At 49.4% G+C, this 15,914-nt stretch overlaps 1 protein-coding gene across 1 annotated transcript in view; it reads right to left on the bottom strand.

The window, feature by feature from the left end:
* The window catches only part of TRIM9 (tripartite motif containing 9), a 59,698-nt gene that overhangs the window by 27,171 nt on the left and 16,613 nt on the right, over positions 1-15,914 (bottom strand). The gene's annotated exons all lie outside the window — the stretch shown is intronic.

Below are 15,914 nucleotides of genomic sequence, written 5' to 3'. Positions count from 1 at the left end.
CAGGAGAGAGCCCTGGCAACCCTTTAATGGCCCAGAAAATAATGGCTCAGAAAACGACCTCGCTGCTGCTTCCCAGGGAGACCTTAATCTCACCCAAGTGCTTCCTGCATTTCCTTTGTAATTTATCTTGCCCCAGCCGTTGGGATGTGGAGCTAATCAGCAAATGCATCTCTAATAAAAATGGGATTGCTAAATCAGCTCAGCAGGTCCCCCCATCCCTCCTCCCTCCCCCAGCCAAGGTCAGAGCCCAAACCCACCCCTGCCTCTTCCAAAGCCTCCATCACCCTCCTCAGCCCTCCTGGATTTGGGAAGATGCCCCAAGCCCAGCAAGGTGTTTTGTTGAGAGCTGTGCTGCTGTAGGGCCCCAGCCCCTGATAACACAGGCAATTAATGGAAAAAAATCAGCAGGGGTTGATTGTGTTTACAAGCTCTTCATTAAAATTGCAGCATGTTGGGTTGGTTGCTTTTTTTTTTTTTTTTCCCCTTCCTTTAAAGTCTTTAGAAGGATTTTTTTCCCTCCTCCATTAACATGCATTTCATAAAGGGTATCTTTTAGATCAACATAATTCTTTGAGGCTTTCCTAATGGGAAAGCTTTTTAAAAGTGGGCTTAAAATTTCATAAGAGCTCTGTGGTGCCTGTGTGTGCTGTCCACAGAAGTTCCTTCAGCCCAGGCACCCCCAGACTCACAGCACAAAGGCTCCCACGGTGCAGCAAGCTTGGAGCCTCCACAAAAAGATGGTCCATCAGCTCAGAGCATCCCTGCCTGTGGTCTCACTGCATGCCTTTCTCAGCTCAGCCCTTCCCCTCTGCTCCAGTTATTCTTGATGCCTCCAGTGCAAGAGAGAGAGGGGTGTTATCTAGTCTGGAAAGTGTGTATTTTAATTATATAAGTGTATATTTTAATTATATAAGTGTGTATTTTAAATGATATAAGTGTATATTTAAATTTTATATTTTTAAATGTATAATTTTTAAAGCCAGTTCCTACATACAGGTGGGCACAGGTTGTTTACTGGACAAAGGAGCTCCAAGGTTTTTCACCTGCAGGAGCTTCATTCCCATCTCCAAGATGGATTCCCCTCATGCTGAGGCTTTCCCAGAATGGAAACCATTCCCCCTTTTCCTGTCACTCCAACCCCTGCATTAAGTCCCTCTTGGAGCTCACTGCAGTCCTGCACAAGAGCTGTTAATATTTCTGACACATGCTGGAAGGATTTCCCCTCTCTGCAACAACCTGGGATGCTGCACTTTGCATCTCTGTGTGACAAAACAAAAATCCTTGTGGCTTTTTAGGGTTGGGGACACCATCCACGGGATCATCCATGGGCCTGGCAGCTCCTAGGATGTGCTGGAGTGGAGCTCAGCCCAAGCCTCAACTAGCACAGGCAGGGAAATTAATGAGTGTGAAATGAAGAAAAATCCCATTTACCAGCGCCTTAAAATCAAGGGAATTTGCTCTTTGCTGAAAGCTGCTCTCTTTTTTCATTGCTCTTGCTCCAAGGCAGTAAGAAGAGACCTCTGTGATTCGCATTAGCATTAATAGGAGCTAAGCATTTAAATCTCTCTGTCCCCAGAGCACTTAGGAGAGAATCTGTCCTCTCTTTGTGCTCACTAATAGCTCCATAACCCTCCTCCTTCCCAGGCACGGCTGACAAAGGCATTTCTGTCACTCTCTGGCTCTCCCTTGTCCCAGCACAGGGATGAGAGCAGAAGGCTGAGAGCTCAGGACAGCTGAGCAGGCTCCAAAAAAACAGAGAAAAGCATCATTTTAACTCTGCATCATCAGAACTGCTCTGGTTTTCCTCCTGTACCAGCAGCCTGCCACTGATGGAGTTCATCCTCGCTGACTTTGAGGTGAGGAGGGAGCTGGGTTTGTTATTTTGGGGGGCACTGGGTGCTGCATGGGTGTGATGAGCCTCAAGCTCACTGGTGGTGGACACCAGCAGGGATGAGGAAATTGGTCCCATTTGAAACCCCAGCTCGTTTGCAGGCTCAGGCACTGGGCAGGATCATAAAATCACAGAATTGTTCAAGCTGGAAAAGCCCTCTGAGATTATGGAGTCCAAATGTTCCCCAAGCACTGCCAAGGCCACCACTGCCCCATGTCCCCAAGTGCCACATCCACAGGGCTTTTAAATCCCTCCAGGGATTGTGAGTCCAGCAGTACCCTGGGCAGCTGTGCCAGGGCTGGACAAACCTTTCCAGGAAGGAATTTTCCCTAATATCCAATTTAAACCTTTTCTTTTACAACTAGAGGCAGTTCCCTCTGCTCCTGCCCCTGTTCCCTGGGAGCAGATCCCAAATCCCCCCTGGCTGTCCCCTCCTGTCAGGGAGTTGTGCAGAGCCACAAGGTCCCCCCTGAGCCTCCTCTTCTCCAGGCTCAGCCCCTTCCCAGCTCCCTCACCCTCTCCTGGTGCTCCAGCCCCTTCCCAGCTCTGTTCCCTTCCCTGGACACTCTCCAGCCCCTGAGTGTCTTGTTCTGAGTGACCCAAAACCGTCCCCAGGGCTGGAGGTGCCTCAGCAGTGCCAGCACAGGGGACAGTCACTGCCCTGCTCCTGTGGCCACACTGTGACTGGTACAAGCCAGGTGCCCTTGGCCTTCCTGCCCACCTAGCCTCACATTCAGCTGCTGTCAACCAACATCAAACTCAGCAAAACTCACCCCAAAAGAGCTCCTGACATCACACCAGTACCTGCTCTGACCCCCCAAACACTGCAACCAGCCCCTGCCTCTTCTCTCCTCCCAACCAAGTCACCTCCCAGCCAGTTCTTCCACTGGAGCATCCACATGGAAGTAAAAAAGGAGAGGAATGCCATGGCAGGGAAAGGAGCTGCTCCCAGCTGTTCTGCTTCTGCCCTCCAAAGCAGGAGGAGCTGTCACAGATGCTGGAGTTGAACTCATGCAAGTCTTTGTTTTAATTAAAGCACAGGACCTGCAGCCTTTGAATCTTGAGGCCAGCCCTCCATACATGATGCCTGACTAATTAAAATGAGATGTTTAATTAAAACTTGCATTCGGTCAGGAAGTTAAGATGAAGCTAAACTGCTGCTAATTGGCTTTTGGCTCCAGTCATGAGTGCCTGACTTTTGGATTCAAGGCTGCCTCTGGAAAGAAATCAGGAGCTGCAGCCTGGGCTGAACCTGCCCCTTGAGACTTGAGGGATTACACAGTGCCATGTCCTGGGATCCTACAGGGACAGGTCCTTGTGTCCTGGGATCCTACAGGGGCTGGTCCCTTTGTCCTGGGATCCTACAGGGACTGGTCCTTGTGTCCTGGGATCCTACAGGGGCTGGTCCCTTTGTCCTGGGATCCTACAGGGACTGGTCCTTGTGTCCTGGGATCCTACAGGGGCTGGTCCCTTTGTCCTGGGATCCTACAGGGACAGGTCCTTGTGTCCTGGGATCCTGCTGGGGCTGGTCCCTTTGTCCTGGGATCCTGCAGGGACCTGGCCTTGGACACTTCCAGGGATCCAGGGGCAGCCACAGCTTCTCTGTGCACCCTGTGCCAGGGCCTCCCCACCCTCACAACCAGGAATTCCCAATTCCCAGTATCCCACCCATCCCTGCCCTCTGGCACTGGGAAGCCATTCCCTGCGTCCTGTCCCTCCATCCCTTGCCCAAAGTCCCTCTCCAGCTCAAGGCCAGGTTGGATGGGGCTTGGAGCAACCTGGACTAGGTGGAAATGGGATGGAATGAGATGTTCCTGAACATCCCTCCCAGCCCAAAACATTCCTTGATTCTGTGATCTCAGGTGCAAATTTCTGTAACTCTGAGCCAAAGCAGGTGACAGGAACAGTCCATGGATCTGAATCCTCCCTCTTCCAAAGCTGCACCATCCTGCTGCTGAGCATCTGACATGGCTCCAGCTCAGGCTCTCCTGGTTTTTCACAAGAAAATGTGCTCTCAGCCTGCCAGAAAGCTGCAAATCAAGCAACAGAGGAAGAGCCTGTGCTTGTCACCAGAAGGACACACACACTGCACCAGGTTTGTGAGCACAGCTCCTGGGTGCAAACTGTAGGGGAAAAAGGAATTTTTAGGAATGAATCCCACTCCCCTGCTACATTCAACAGAGGCCTTGGTTCTCCTCCTTCACTGCAGTTATGCCAGGGAATCTGGGGTGTGCAGGAGGAAGATGGAATGTAAATCCTGAGGTGGAACAGCCCCTGGGAGAGCAGCTCCATGAGTGAAGCGTGCCTTGGGGCTGGATGCTCCTGCTGTCCCTGCCACAGCCTAGAGAGCAGCTGGGATGTGCAAAGATGATCCTCCACACGACCTGGATCTCATCTGCACAGGGGATTATCCTGGGGGCCACATTATTGCCACTGGAATTAATTCCAGGGTGTGTAACGTGCACAGGAACCTCTGGAAAAGGAAGGGATGCCACTACACCCACTCCTGTTAATCCTAGAACTGGTGGGACCTCCTGGGAAAAAAAGATGCAGCCCTTTACCAATCCAACACTAGGAAAACTCCAGGCAGAACCTGAGTAGGGAGGACACCCCAGGTGGGGACACTTTGGGGTGTGTCACCTCCATAGTGGTGACACCCAAGTGCAGCTCCCCAGGGACTCCCAGGCCATCCTTTCCTGTGCCAGTGGAGGGATGGGGTGGGTTTGGGATGCAGGGTGGGTGTGGAGCTCTCTGCAGTGCTCAGGGCACCCCTGGAGACACAGACTGGGTTTTGTGCATGGGGAATTTTCCTCCCCCCTATCTCCCACCCTTTCCCCATCGCTGTTCAGGAATGCAGCAAACTCGTGTTCCCAAAGCTTGCAGTGGGAAATTCTGCTCCAGAAGGGACTGGGGATCAAGCCAGGATGGAGGCAGTGGGGAATTCAGCTGGGAAAAAACCTCACATCCCCTCTGCCAGGCAGAGCTGGGGGAGCTGTGCAGTGGGGCTCGCCCCATGCCAAATCCAAAACCCAAACTGCTGCCTGCACTTCAGGACTTTGTTAAATCCACTTATTTCTTTGATACTGTTGATGACACAACAGCAAAGAGCAGAAACCACTGCCAATCCCTCGGAGCCTGGAGGCATCATCAACTCAGCCTAGGTGGATTTTGTTTAGTCCCACCACACCGGGATGAAATCTTTACTGGGGGGAAATCTTGCACTTGGACACTCCCCCTGCAGTGAGGAGCTGAGGGTTGGGTTTGGGGAGAGCTGGGCAAGGCCAGATGCCCAGAAGCAGCCCCTGGAATGTCCCTGTGAAGGGGAGAGAAGCTCTGGACCACAGGAACACCAGGATGCTTGACCAACCCCTTCCACATGTGGCTAAACAATTTCTGGCCCCAAGCCCTGCGCCTGTGGGATTTTTTTTTTTTTTTTTTTTTAGGGTGTCCTAAACTCTCTGTGAGGCAATGCTGGCAACAGAGCTGAAGCCTCCATCCCCAAAGTGCTGTCCCTGGGGTACACAGATGGCCCCAGCTTGGCTTTGTTCAGGCACACACAAGGGCACTGTATTCCCTCAGCAGGCAGAACTGATTCAAAAGCTCCAGCCTGGAAATAAAACAAGGATAGATTCTTTTCAAGCGTGACCTTACTAAAAACCCTTTCACTGCCTCCCATGTGGGATCCCCTGGCCCTGGGCAGACACAGTGCTCTGCCTGCTCCCAGCCTTGCTGGATTCCTGCTGGATTTAGGGTTTTATTCAGCCTGGTCACGGTGACAATCCTGCAGCAGGGGCAATGTCTGTCATCCATCTGTACTTGTCTAAGCCCAGCTGGCTGCACAGAGCCCCTCACCCTACACCCTGACCAGCCCCCAGGTTTGGGGATCCTCCCTGAAAGGAGATTTATAATGTTTTAAAAAATTATTTGGGGAACGCTGCTGGAAGCAGGAGATTTAGGGTAAAAAAAAACCCAACAGTTCTTCTCTTGGCATGGATTCTAAGGCACATAATAGTTATGTCACAGCTGTGAAAGAACAAGCCTGGCCTCCAGACCTCCTGTTGGGAGCCATGTGGAAGAGGGCCTGGCTGGAATGCCTGGGATGCTGCAGGAACAGGTCACACACTGCTTCTTCCCTGCTGAAATGGAACAGCAGAGCATTTTGTTCCTGCTGGGAATCCTTGTGCTCACTTGAACCTGCCGTTCCCTGGCTCCCAGGCCAGGCCAGCTGGTGCTCTGCAGCCTGCAGTAATTCCCCAGCAGGATTTGGGAGAGCCCCCAAATTCCAGCATCCCTGCTCTTTGATCCCATTTCTTCGAGGGGCAAACCAGGCACGCAGAACTTCCCCAGCAGAAGACACAAACCCAAGTGGTCTGAGAGGTAAGAGCCTTCCAAAAGCATGGAGACACCAGGTGGAGTCACCAGATTCCATCAGAGCTGCAGTGACCTTCCACACCTCCAGCACTGCAGTGGGATCAGCCTTGGTTTAGCTTATCCCCCTGGAAAAGGGATGCTCCACAATGATTCCTTGGAGAATCATCCTGATGAATCCTAGAATCACTAAAGGCTGGAAGAGACCTCCAAGATCATCAAGTCCAACCTTCCAGGTTGGCTGAAGCTGACCAAGGCCAGTTTTACCTTCAGTGACACTCATGTGGATCATTCATGTGATTTTCTTGGCTGTCCCTGGTATTTGGACTGAACAAATTCCAGAGTTATGGGATGTCCTGGGCTGCTTCTGATGGTGAGGATGCATTAAAGATTCTCTGTCCTTGCTTTGATACAGGATCTAGTCTTTGCTTTGATTTTTAGGGAGAAGAAATGTAAGCACCTCGCAACAGCCCTTTGATTTTGTCCAATTAACTCCTGGTTTGCTTCATTAAAGATGAACAGAAAATGATCTTAGCTTTTCCCTGCCAACACCTGACACGGGTCCCTTTGAAAGCACAGACAGAGCTGCAGGATCTATTACAGGGATGCTGAGAAAAACTCAGCCAGGAGCTGCTGCCCTCCCACAGCTACAGAGAGGGGCAAACGAGGTAAGGACAGAAATTAAAAACTCCAAATATCCATTTCTTGAGTCAGTTGGTGATGAAGTTCACTCTCTGTGTTTTAGGAGAGACAATTTGGTTGTGTCCCTGAGAGGAAGTGCTGCAGCCCTGCACACAGACACCAGGGTGGAAAATCAGGACAGGAGAATTCCAAAGCCATGTGGAGTCTGGCTTTTTTGGGGATCTGAGCCCTGGCAAGAAGAACCCCAACTTTGCTAAGGGCTGGTCCTTGTGTCCTGGGATCCTGCAGGACTGAGAGGAGTTAAATATCAGAGAGTCATGGAATGGTTGGGATTGGAAAGGACCTTGAAACCCATCCAGTTCCACCCCCTGCCATGGCAGGGACACCTCCCACTGTCCCAGGGTGATCCAACCCCAATGTCCAACCTGGCCTTGGGCACTGCCAGGGATCCAGGGGCAGCCACAGCTGCTCTGGGAATTCCACCCTGTGCCAGGAATTCCTTCCCAATATCCAATCTGAATCTGCCCTTTTCCAGCTTAAAGCCATTCCCTGTGTCCTGTCCCTCCATCCCTTGTCCCCAATCCCTCTCCAGCTCTCCTGGAGCCCCTTCAGGCCCTGCAAAGGGCTCTGAGCTCTCCCTGGAGCCTTCTCCTCTCCAGGTGAACATTCCCAGCTCTCCCATCCTGGCTCCAGCCCTTGGAGCAGCTCCAGGGCCTCTTCTGGAATCTCTCCAGCATCTCCATGCCCTCCTGATCCAGTTTTCTTGTTCAACCTCCTGCACTGTCCCTTATTTAATTCCAAACCTCCTGTAGAGGCAACTCCTTCTCGACTGTGCCCTGGGGTGTCCCTGGAAATGACAGACTGGGATTTTTTGTGTGAGCCACTCTGCTGACCCAGTGGCCAGCAGAGCCAGAAGTGACCACTGGACCCTGGGAAGGTGACCTAGAGGGAGATGTGAGCTCTGCACCTCAGAGGGCAGCACTGGGGAAACAAAGGGAAGGCTTGGAGCTGACCCTGGAGCTCAGGACACCAGCTGAGTCTTTAATACCTATTAAATACCATTTAATACCTATTCCCTTATGTCTGGTGAGGGGAATCCAGAGGCTTAGGAGTGAAGGGAAAATGCCACAAGGAGCAGGGATCAGCTGTGGGGGTGGGATTAGCTGCTAAGCAGCCTGCTCAGGAAATGCAGCTCTGGCTCCATTAATGGCCTTTCTCTCTAATTAAGGCTCTGCAATGAATTTGTTGTTTCTTACAAACAACAGGAATGCTCTTTTCCTGGATGCCCGAAATGAGTGAGATCTTCTTTGATGAGCCAGTTCCTTCTGAGCTCCTCCAGAAGCTGAACTCTGCTTCCTGAGGCTGCTTATGACTGGATCCATTGCCTTGATTACCTGGCACTAATGAGCAATATTATTCTTGATGTTTGTTGTGCACTGACTTCCTCAGCAGCGGTGCAGCAGCCCAGTGGGGAGCTCCATGTCAATAATCCACCTCCCTGCATCTCTCCTGGATGCTTGTTCAGGGTTGGTTCTGTGTTGGCAAGGGGAGCAAAAAGACAGCAGCTCTGGGTAAGGTGCATCTCACTTTCCAGATGCCAAATTTCTGCAGGTTCCCTTCAGCACAGCCTCTTCTTCTTTTGTCCTGGATGTTTGTTTGCAGTGTGTCCTGCCCTCCATCATGCCCAGGGAAAGGAAATCTGCCAGGATGTGCCTGATTGCAGCAGGTAGCCCCAGAGATGTCAGAATCCTGGAATGGTTTGGCTTGGAAGGGACACTAAAGATCATCCAGTGCTACCCCTGCCATGGCAGGGACACCTCCCACTGTCCCAGGCTGCTCCAACCCCAATGTCCAACCTGGCCTTGGGCACTGCCAGGGATCCAGGGGCAGCCACAGCTGCTCTGGGAATTCTATTCCAGGGTCTCACCACCCTCCCAGCCAAGAATTTCTTCCCAATATTCCATCTAACCCTGCATTCTGTGTGAATCCATTCCCCCGTCCTATCACTCCATGCCCTTATTAAAAAAAAAAAAAATCCCCTCTCCTTATTTCTTGTAGCTGCCTTCAGGGGGTGACAGCTGCTTTCCCCTGGTTTCTGACCAACAAAGACCTTTCTCAGCCAGGCTTCACCCCAACATTTTCTCACCTCAACAGGAACCCTGAGTGCAGCTCCGTGGTGCCATTCCAGAGCAGCCCATCTCCAAGGATGGGATTCAGGAGGATCCCCAAGGAGCTGCATCCCCAAGGAGCTGCCTCCAGCCCAGTTCTCCCAGTGCAGGGTGTGCTGGTGGAGCTGCGCTGTGTCCTGCCCTGCTCTCACCCACTGATTTCTGCCACCACCCCTCTTCCAAAGCATCCCTGAGCAGCACTGGGGGTGTTCCATCCATCCCCTCTGTGATTCTCCCCTCCTGGCCAGGCTGGACATGTCCCCATCCCCATCCCCTCTCTTGTTTCTGGATCTCTCTGGATGGATCCAGCTGTGTTTCACCTCCCTGCCCCTGCTCCAGCTGCTGGAAGCAGGAGCCAGCTGGGAATGTCCCACACAGAGGAGCACCCCAGTGCAGAGGGATGTGTGCTGGCCCAGTGTGGAGCTTTGTAATGATTGTTTTATAAAATTTTTACTTGTCGAGACCCAGGTAGCTTTTTTTTTTTTTTAACTTGATAAAGACTAATTAGTGTTTGATTTTGATACAGGGTGATGCTAATGAGAAAGTTTATGTGGGTGACTAATCACTGTAACATCAAGGCTACAAGAAAACTGTTTCTTGTGTAGGAATCTCCATAGGCTAAAGAAGAAAGTCTCCACTCCCAAATGAATTAGTGAAAAACTAGTTTAAACATGGTTAACTGACTGAATTGTTTCTCTGTGTAGTTAGCATATAAAAAAAAGAAGTTGTGGACAGGAGGAAAAAATGTTCTTAAAGTTTTATTCTGATTCGTATTATTTTTCCTTATAGTTTCTAATAATAAAACATTTTCTTTGTACCCTTTAAAATTTTATTTTCTTTGCCAGAGTTGGGATTAAATGTTTGAGAGATGGTATTTTCTTGTTGAGACTCAGATGTTTATTAAATTTTATCTATATTACAGTGAGTTCTACAGCACTTCTAGATAACAAGCTAAAAAATGAGCTGTATCTCTCTCTTCACATGTTTATTTATGGATTTTTCTTTTCCAGTTAAGAAAAGCTACCTAAATTATTTTTACTTTTAACCCAATAACTAATCATCTGTGGCCTGCAATGCAGATTTTTTCTATCCAATTAAACAAAATCACCCAGACCCATGAAGACAAAGGTGAAGAAGGAAACCTCTGTCCTAAAACCTCCATCTTGCTTTCCAAAACTTTGAAAACTTTATATTCTAAAACTTTAAATTCTTTTTCCACCATGTGAAATCACACACTTCTGTTCACACTACACACCATAATCCCAGTTCTATCATTCAATTTTGGAAGCTTTCTCCAAGGGCTCAGGTCAAAAGCATTTTTTCTTGGTGGGGAGGGGGGTGGTCAGTGTCTGTCAGCACAGAAAGTCTAAAACTCTTAGAATTTAGAGACCAAAAATAAAAAAAAAATAAAAATGAGAGGCAAAACAGCCTCTCTCCATGACAAACACCAACACAGACTGCACGTGATGCTCAGGGAACACTGGTCAAGCATCCCAGCTCTTCCCAAGGATTCCCACAACATGAAAAGTAGGATGTGAAACACTGATGGTGTCATGGTCATCCTTAATTACATCCTAGAAGCAGCAAATTCCTCTCTTCCTCAGCAACCTGCTGTCATCTTCCTAAAAAAAACCCCACTGTTCCACTTGACCTCTGCTTCAGGCCTGAGGGATGCCAGAGGGTCTGAGTTCATCCAGAAGAGAATGAGCTCCTCAGGGATTGCTGGAAATGCTCCTATTCATGCAGAACAAATGAACATTGGGGGAATGACTGCCAGGAAAGGTCAAGGAGCTTTAAACCCCTTCCAACCCAAACCACTTCCAACCTAATCCATTTCCAACCCAAACCACTTCCAACCTAATCCATTTAAACCCAAACCACTTCCAACCTAATCCATTTCCAACCCAAACCACTTCCAACCTAATCCATTTCCAACCCAAACCACTTCCAACCTAATCCATTTAAACCCAAACCACTTCCAACCTAATCCATTTCCAACCCAAACCACTTCCAACCTAATCCATTTCCAACCCAAACCACTTCCAACCTAATCCATTTCCAACCCAAACCACTTCCAACCTAATCCATTTAAACCCAAACCACTTCCAACCTAATCCATTTCCAACCCAAACCACTTCCAACCTAATCCATTTAAACCCAAACCACTTCCAACCTAATCCATTTCCAACCCAAACCACTTCCAACCTAATCCATTTCCAATCCAAACCACTTCCAACCTAATCCATTTCCAACCCAAACCACTTCCAACCTAAACCATTTCCAATCCAAACCACTTCCAATCTAAACCATTTCCAATCTAAACCATTTCCAACCTAAACCACTTCCAACCTAAACCCCTTCCATCCTAAGTAACTTCCAACCTAAAACCCTTCCTACCTAAACCATTTCCTACCTAAACCACTTGCTACCAGTGCTAGGGAAAGGGTTGGGTCCTGCTGTTTTTGAAGAATACAAATCACTGCTGCATCTTTTTACTCAAAAAAATCTGGTGGATCTTCCTATAAGTGGTGAGGGAAGTGCCAGCAGGCAAACACTGTCTCCTTTTCACAGTTTTTCTCCATGGTGGATGAAAAAAAAAAAAAAACGTGGAAGCAGAGACACTTAGGTTATGATCTCATGGATCAAGATCTGTGTCCCATACAGAATTTTGAAATCCTGGAAACTAGGAGTTTTGAACTTTCAAAAAAAAATCCCACTTTGGTGGCCCTGGCACTGACCCACCCCCCCAAAAAGAACACTGCTTTTGACTTGAGGCCTTGGAGAAAGCTTCCAAAACTAAATGGCAGAACTGGGATCACTGGTGTGTAGTTTGAATAGAAATGTGTAATTCCACACGGTGAAAAATTTAGAATTTAAGGTTTTAAAATATAGTAATAAGGATAAAACAAAATGGAGGTTTTAAGAAGGAGGTTTTCTTTCTTTTTCACCACCTTCTTCTGGGTTTAGGTGGTGCTTTTTAACTAGATAGAAAATGCTGCACTGCGGGTCGTGGCGTCAAAAGTAAAAATAATTTATGTGCTAGTTCTTAACTGGACAATTAAGACTTAGAAAAGCCTTGTAACGAGGGAAATTAATTGCCATTTTAAGTTTGTTAGCTAGAAGTGCTGTGGAACTCACTGAAACACGGGTAAGAATTAATAAACAACCGAGTCCGAACACAAAATCCTGTCTCTTGTGCTTTTAACCCCAACTCCAACAGCAGAGAAAAAGAAGATAAAAAGTGATACAGAATAAAGGTGCTGTGGGCAAAACAAGGCCATGAAGCTGTCAAGGGATGGGCACACCCAGATTTTGGGGTAGAATTAGCACAGGAATACACAGATGTGGTCACCACTGCATGTGAGCATCCAGCATCTTCTCCTGCATCTCCATGCAGGCAGTGCCCAACTCCCAGGAATGTGCACACTGCACATTCTGCTGCTTTCTGCCTTAAAATTCCACTCCATCTGCCTCCAATCCCATTAGTGCCTCCCCACTCCAGTGGTTACTCACACTTCAGCTCGCCCATCCCATTATTGCATTAAGTCTTTCAATCTGATTACATTGTTTGGAGTTAAATTTAAACCTGATTAACTGCATAAACAATGATTTATTTATTTTTTTTTTCCCCAGTCCTGGCCCTAACCCAGGGCTGAGAGCCCTGTGGGGTAATTCCTCCTCCTGCAGGGAGTGTATTGACCATCCCTTTGTCTTGTCCTACAGCCTTTAATTACCATCTGGGTGCTGGAGTCAGGCTCAGTCAGAAACAGCCTTGACAGCTTGCCAGGATCTTGACTTTGCTTTGACATTTAATTGCCTAGAAATGCAAATTGTATTGGATTCTCCAGTTCTGAGCAGTCACTGAGGCAATAAGGGAAAAGAACACATGCCATGGCTGTGAGTGGATGTGTGGTGACCGTGAAGGCTGGGAGAGCTGGGAATGTTCACCTGGAGAGGAAAAGGCTCCAGGGAGAGCTCAGAGCCCCTTGCAGGGCCTGAAGGGGCTCCAGGAGAGCTGGAGAGGGACTGGGGACAAGGGATGGAGGGACAGGGTAAGGTAGAATGGATTTAAGCTGAAAGAGGAGAGATTTCAGTTCTATACATGGAAGGAATTGTTCCCTGTGAGGGTGGGAAGCCCAGAGAAGCTGTGGCTGCCCCTGGATCCCTGGAAGTGTCCAAGGCCAGGTTGGATACTGGGGCTTGGAGCAGCCTGGGACAGTGGGAGGGGTCCCTGCACATGGCAGGGGGCGGAATGAGATGGGATTTAAGGTTCCTTCCAACCCAAACATCCTGGGATTCCATGACCCTATGAAGTCTCACCACAGAGGGCAGCTCAGTGAAGCCCCTTCCTCCTGAACCTGTCCCTGATGTGACATCCAGGAGGTCTGGAATCCAGCCCTGCTCTGTCACAGGTGACCAGTGTGACACTGGGCACAGCTCTGGGGCAGTGGGGCAAGCACTTGGGTTCCCACAAGGACACCACAAGTCCACTTCCCAGGCAGCAGGAGCAGGTGGCTGAAGTCCTGGCTGTCACCAGGCAGGTCCCACCCCTGTGCAGGATGTCCCTGGCCACCCAAACCACAGCTCTCCACCATCCCTGAGCAGCAGCTCCTCATTTCACAGCCCTCTGCCTCTTTGGCCGCTGCCCAAAACTGGGATTTTAGGTAATTTACTCCTGGATTTAGCTCCAGGGAGGTTTGCAAAAGCACAGATGGGAGATGGCATCTCATTCCCTTTGGCTGTGGACACACAGAACTTCCCTTGGACAGGAGGAAGCATAAATATCTTCCAGCATCCCCACCAAGTGGCTTTGCACTCATCTCCTGGCATTTCTTAATGAATCCTCAGTGTTGCAGCCTCCAGGCATGGGCTGCTGTACCCAAAAACTTGCCTGCCTTTCCCAAGGGAAGGAGACAAACAGAAGTTCTCTCATCTCCCACTCAAATCTTACCTTGGACTCACCCAAAGTCCTGCAGAAATACAAAATATGGATTTCTCTGTGTGTTCCTTTGGGCTGCTTCCCATAACCATGTGACACTGTGAAAAGCAGCCTGGGGTGTGAAGTGAAACAGCATCAGCATGGAAGGGGTTGGAGTTATTCACTTTTAATGTCACTTCCAACCCAAACCATTCCATGATTTTATGACTACAGCCTGCATTTGGTCATTTCCATCCTTGGCTCAAATCTAAATCAGCCTCAGGCCATCCCTCCCATTCCTGATGGGATCCTGGCTAACCCCTGTTGAAGATGATGGTATTTGGGGTCATCAGCACTCATTCAGGCCATTGCCCAGATGCCAAAATTCCCAATCCCAAGGGAGAAAAGGGTAAATTTAACCACATTTCCACCGCTAGGATTGAAGTGCCAAACTTCTTGCTGCACCCATGGAAACACAAAGCCTCCACCAGCCTGCATGAGGCTTGAAGAACATCCCAATCCCCTCTCCAGCCTCCTCTCCTCCTCTCAGTGCATGCCCAGCTTGCTCCTTTTTCCCGAGGTCTCACTTTCCACTACGGTTTTTTCCACCCCATCCCTGGGTGCCCCACACCACCACCATCCTCCAGCTGAGGCTGGGGCTGGCAGGAATCTTCCCAACACTCAGGACTGCTCACAGCCCCTTCTTTGGGGTGGTTTCTGCGTTCTCCTTTGAGCCCTTCCATCGACTTGACCAAATAAATCCCTGATTATCATCAGCATCACCCCTTCAGGAAAATCCATCACTGCTGACCTGACCTCCAAGTACACAGCAAGCCCCTCCCTCTCTCTGCTTGCCTGACATGTTTTTAGGAGGATGTGGCTTCTCTTAAAACATTCTCTTCGGTGTTCCACTCAACACTGCTCCTGGCCAGTGCTTCAAAGCTTGTGTTCCACGGTGAGCGCAGAAGCCTCACATAAAACCTCCCCAGAGATGTTCTGTGTAACCAGGATGCCCAGAGCCATCAGCAAAACACTTTTCAGGGACCTGAGCATCCCCAGCAGCCTCCCTGGGCTCTCCCTCATATCTCCAGGAAAACAGCAGCTCTGCCCATCCGACTTCTCCACCTGCTCAGCACAGCCACTGCAATATCTCTGCTCAGCAACAGGACTTCAGCTAATTATCATTAATTTTATGCTTTCTGCTTTCAGTAAGATTGCTGGATTCACACAGCAGCGGGAAGGAGGAGGAAAATATGGATCACCTGGTCTTTCTGCTTCATTTCTTCCCCCTCCAACAGGATGGGAAATGCTCCCTGGAGAGCAACACTTTGGATTTGTGCTTTCAGCCAGGAGCCTCTGGAAGATTCCAGGCAGCCTCAAAGACATGGAGCTCTCAGCAGTAGAACTGACAGGACACAGGGAATGGCTTCCCACTGCCAGAGGGCAGGGATGGATGGGATACTGGGGAGGAATTCCTGGCTGGGATGGAATTCCCAGAGAAGCTGTGGCTGCCCCTGGATCCCTGGAAGTGTCCAAGACCAGGCTGGACAGGGCTTGGAGCAGAAAGGTGTCCCTGCCATGGCAGGGATTGGGACTGAATGAGATTTAAGTCCCTTCCAATCCAAATCACTCTGGAAAACTCTCCTGAAGTTACTGCTGCTGCTTCTGGGCAGGAGGCTGGACTTGAGCCCTCAGAGGTCACTCCTAATCTGAAGATTTTTATCACCAAAGCTGTGTGACTGGGGAAAAAGAAAAATAATAAAAAATAAGAACTTTTGCCTGCCAGGACCATTTTTTGCCTGAGCAGAGCTGCTCCCACCTTGCCACCCACTGCAGTTTCATTGAGGGGACAAAGCAGAGCAAGGACACTGCCAGACCCCTTGGGCTTCCCACAGTCCGTGGGAGTTGTCTGCAAGAGACCCAAGGG

This window comes from Cinclus cinclus, chromosome 6 (genome assembly GCF_963662255.1).
Source record: "Cinclus cinclus chromosome 6, bCinCin1.1, whole genome shotgun sequence".
NCBI classification, from domain to species: Eukaryota; Metazoa; Chordata; class Aves; order Passeriformes; family Cinclidae; genus Cinclus; species Cinclus cinclus.
Note: the sequence above shows the minus strand (reverse complement) of the source record. Positions and strands in the feature narration are given on the sequence as shown.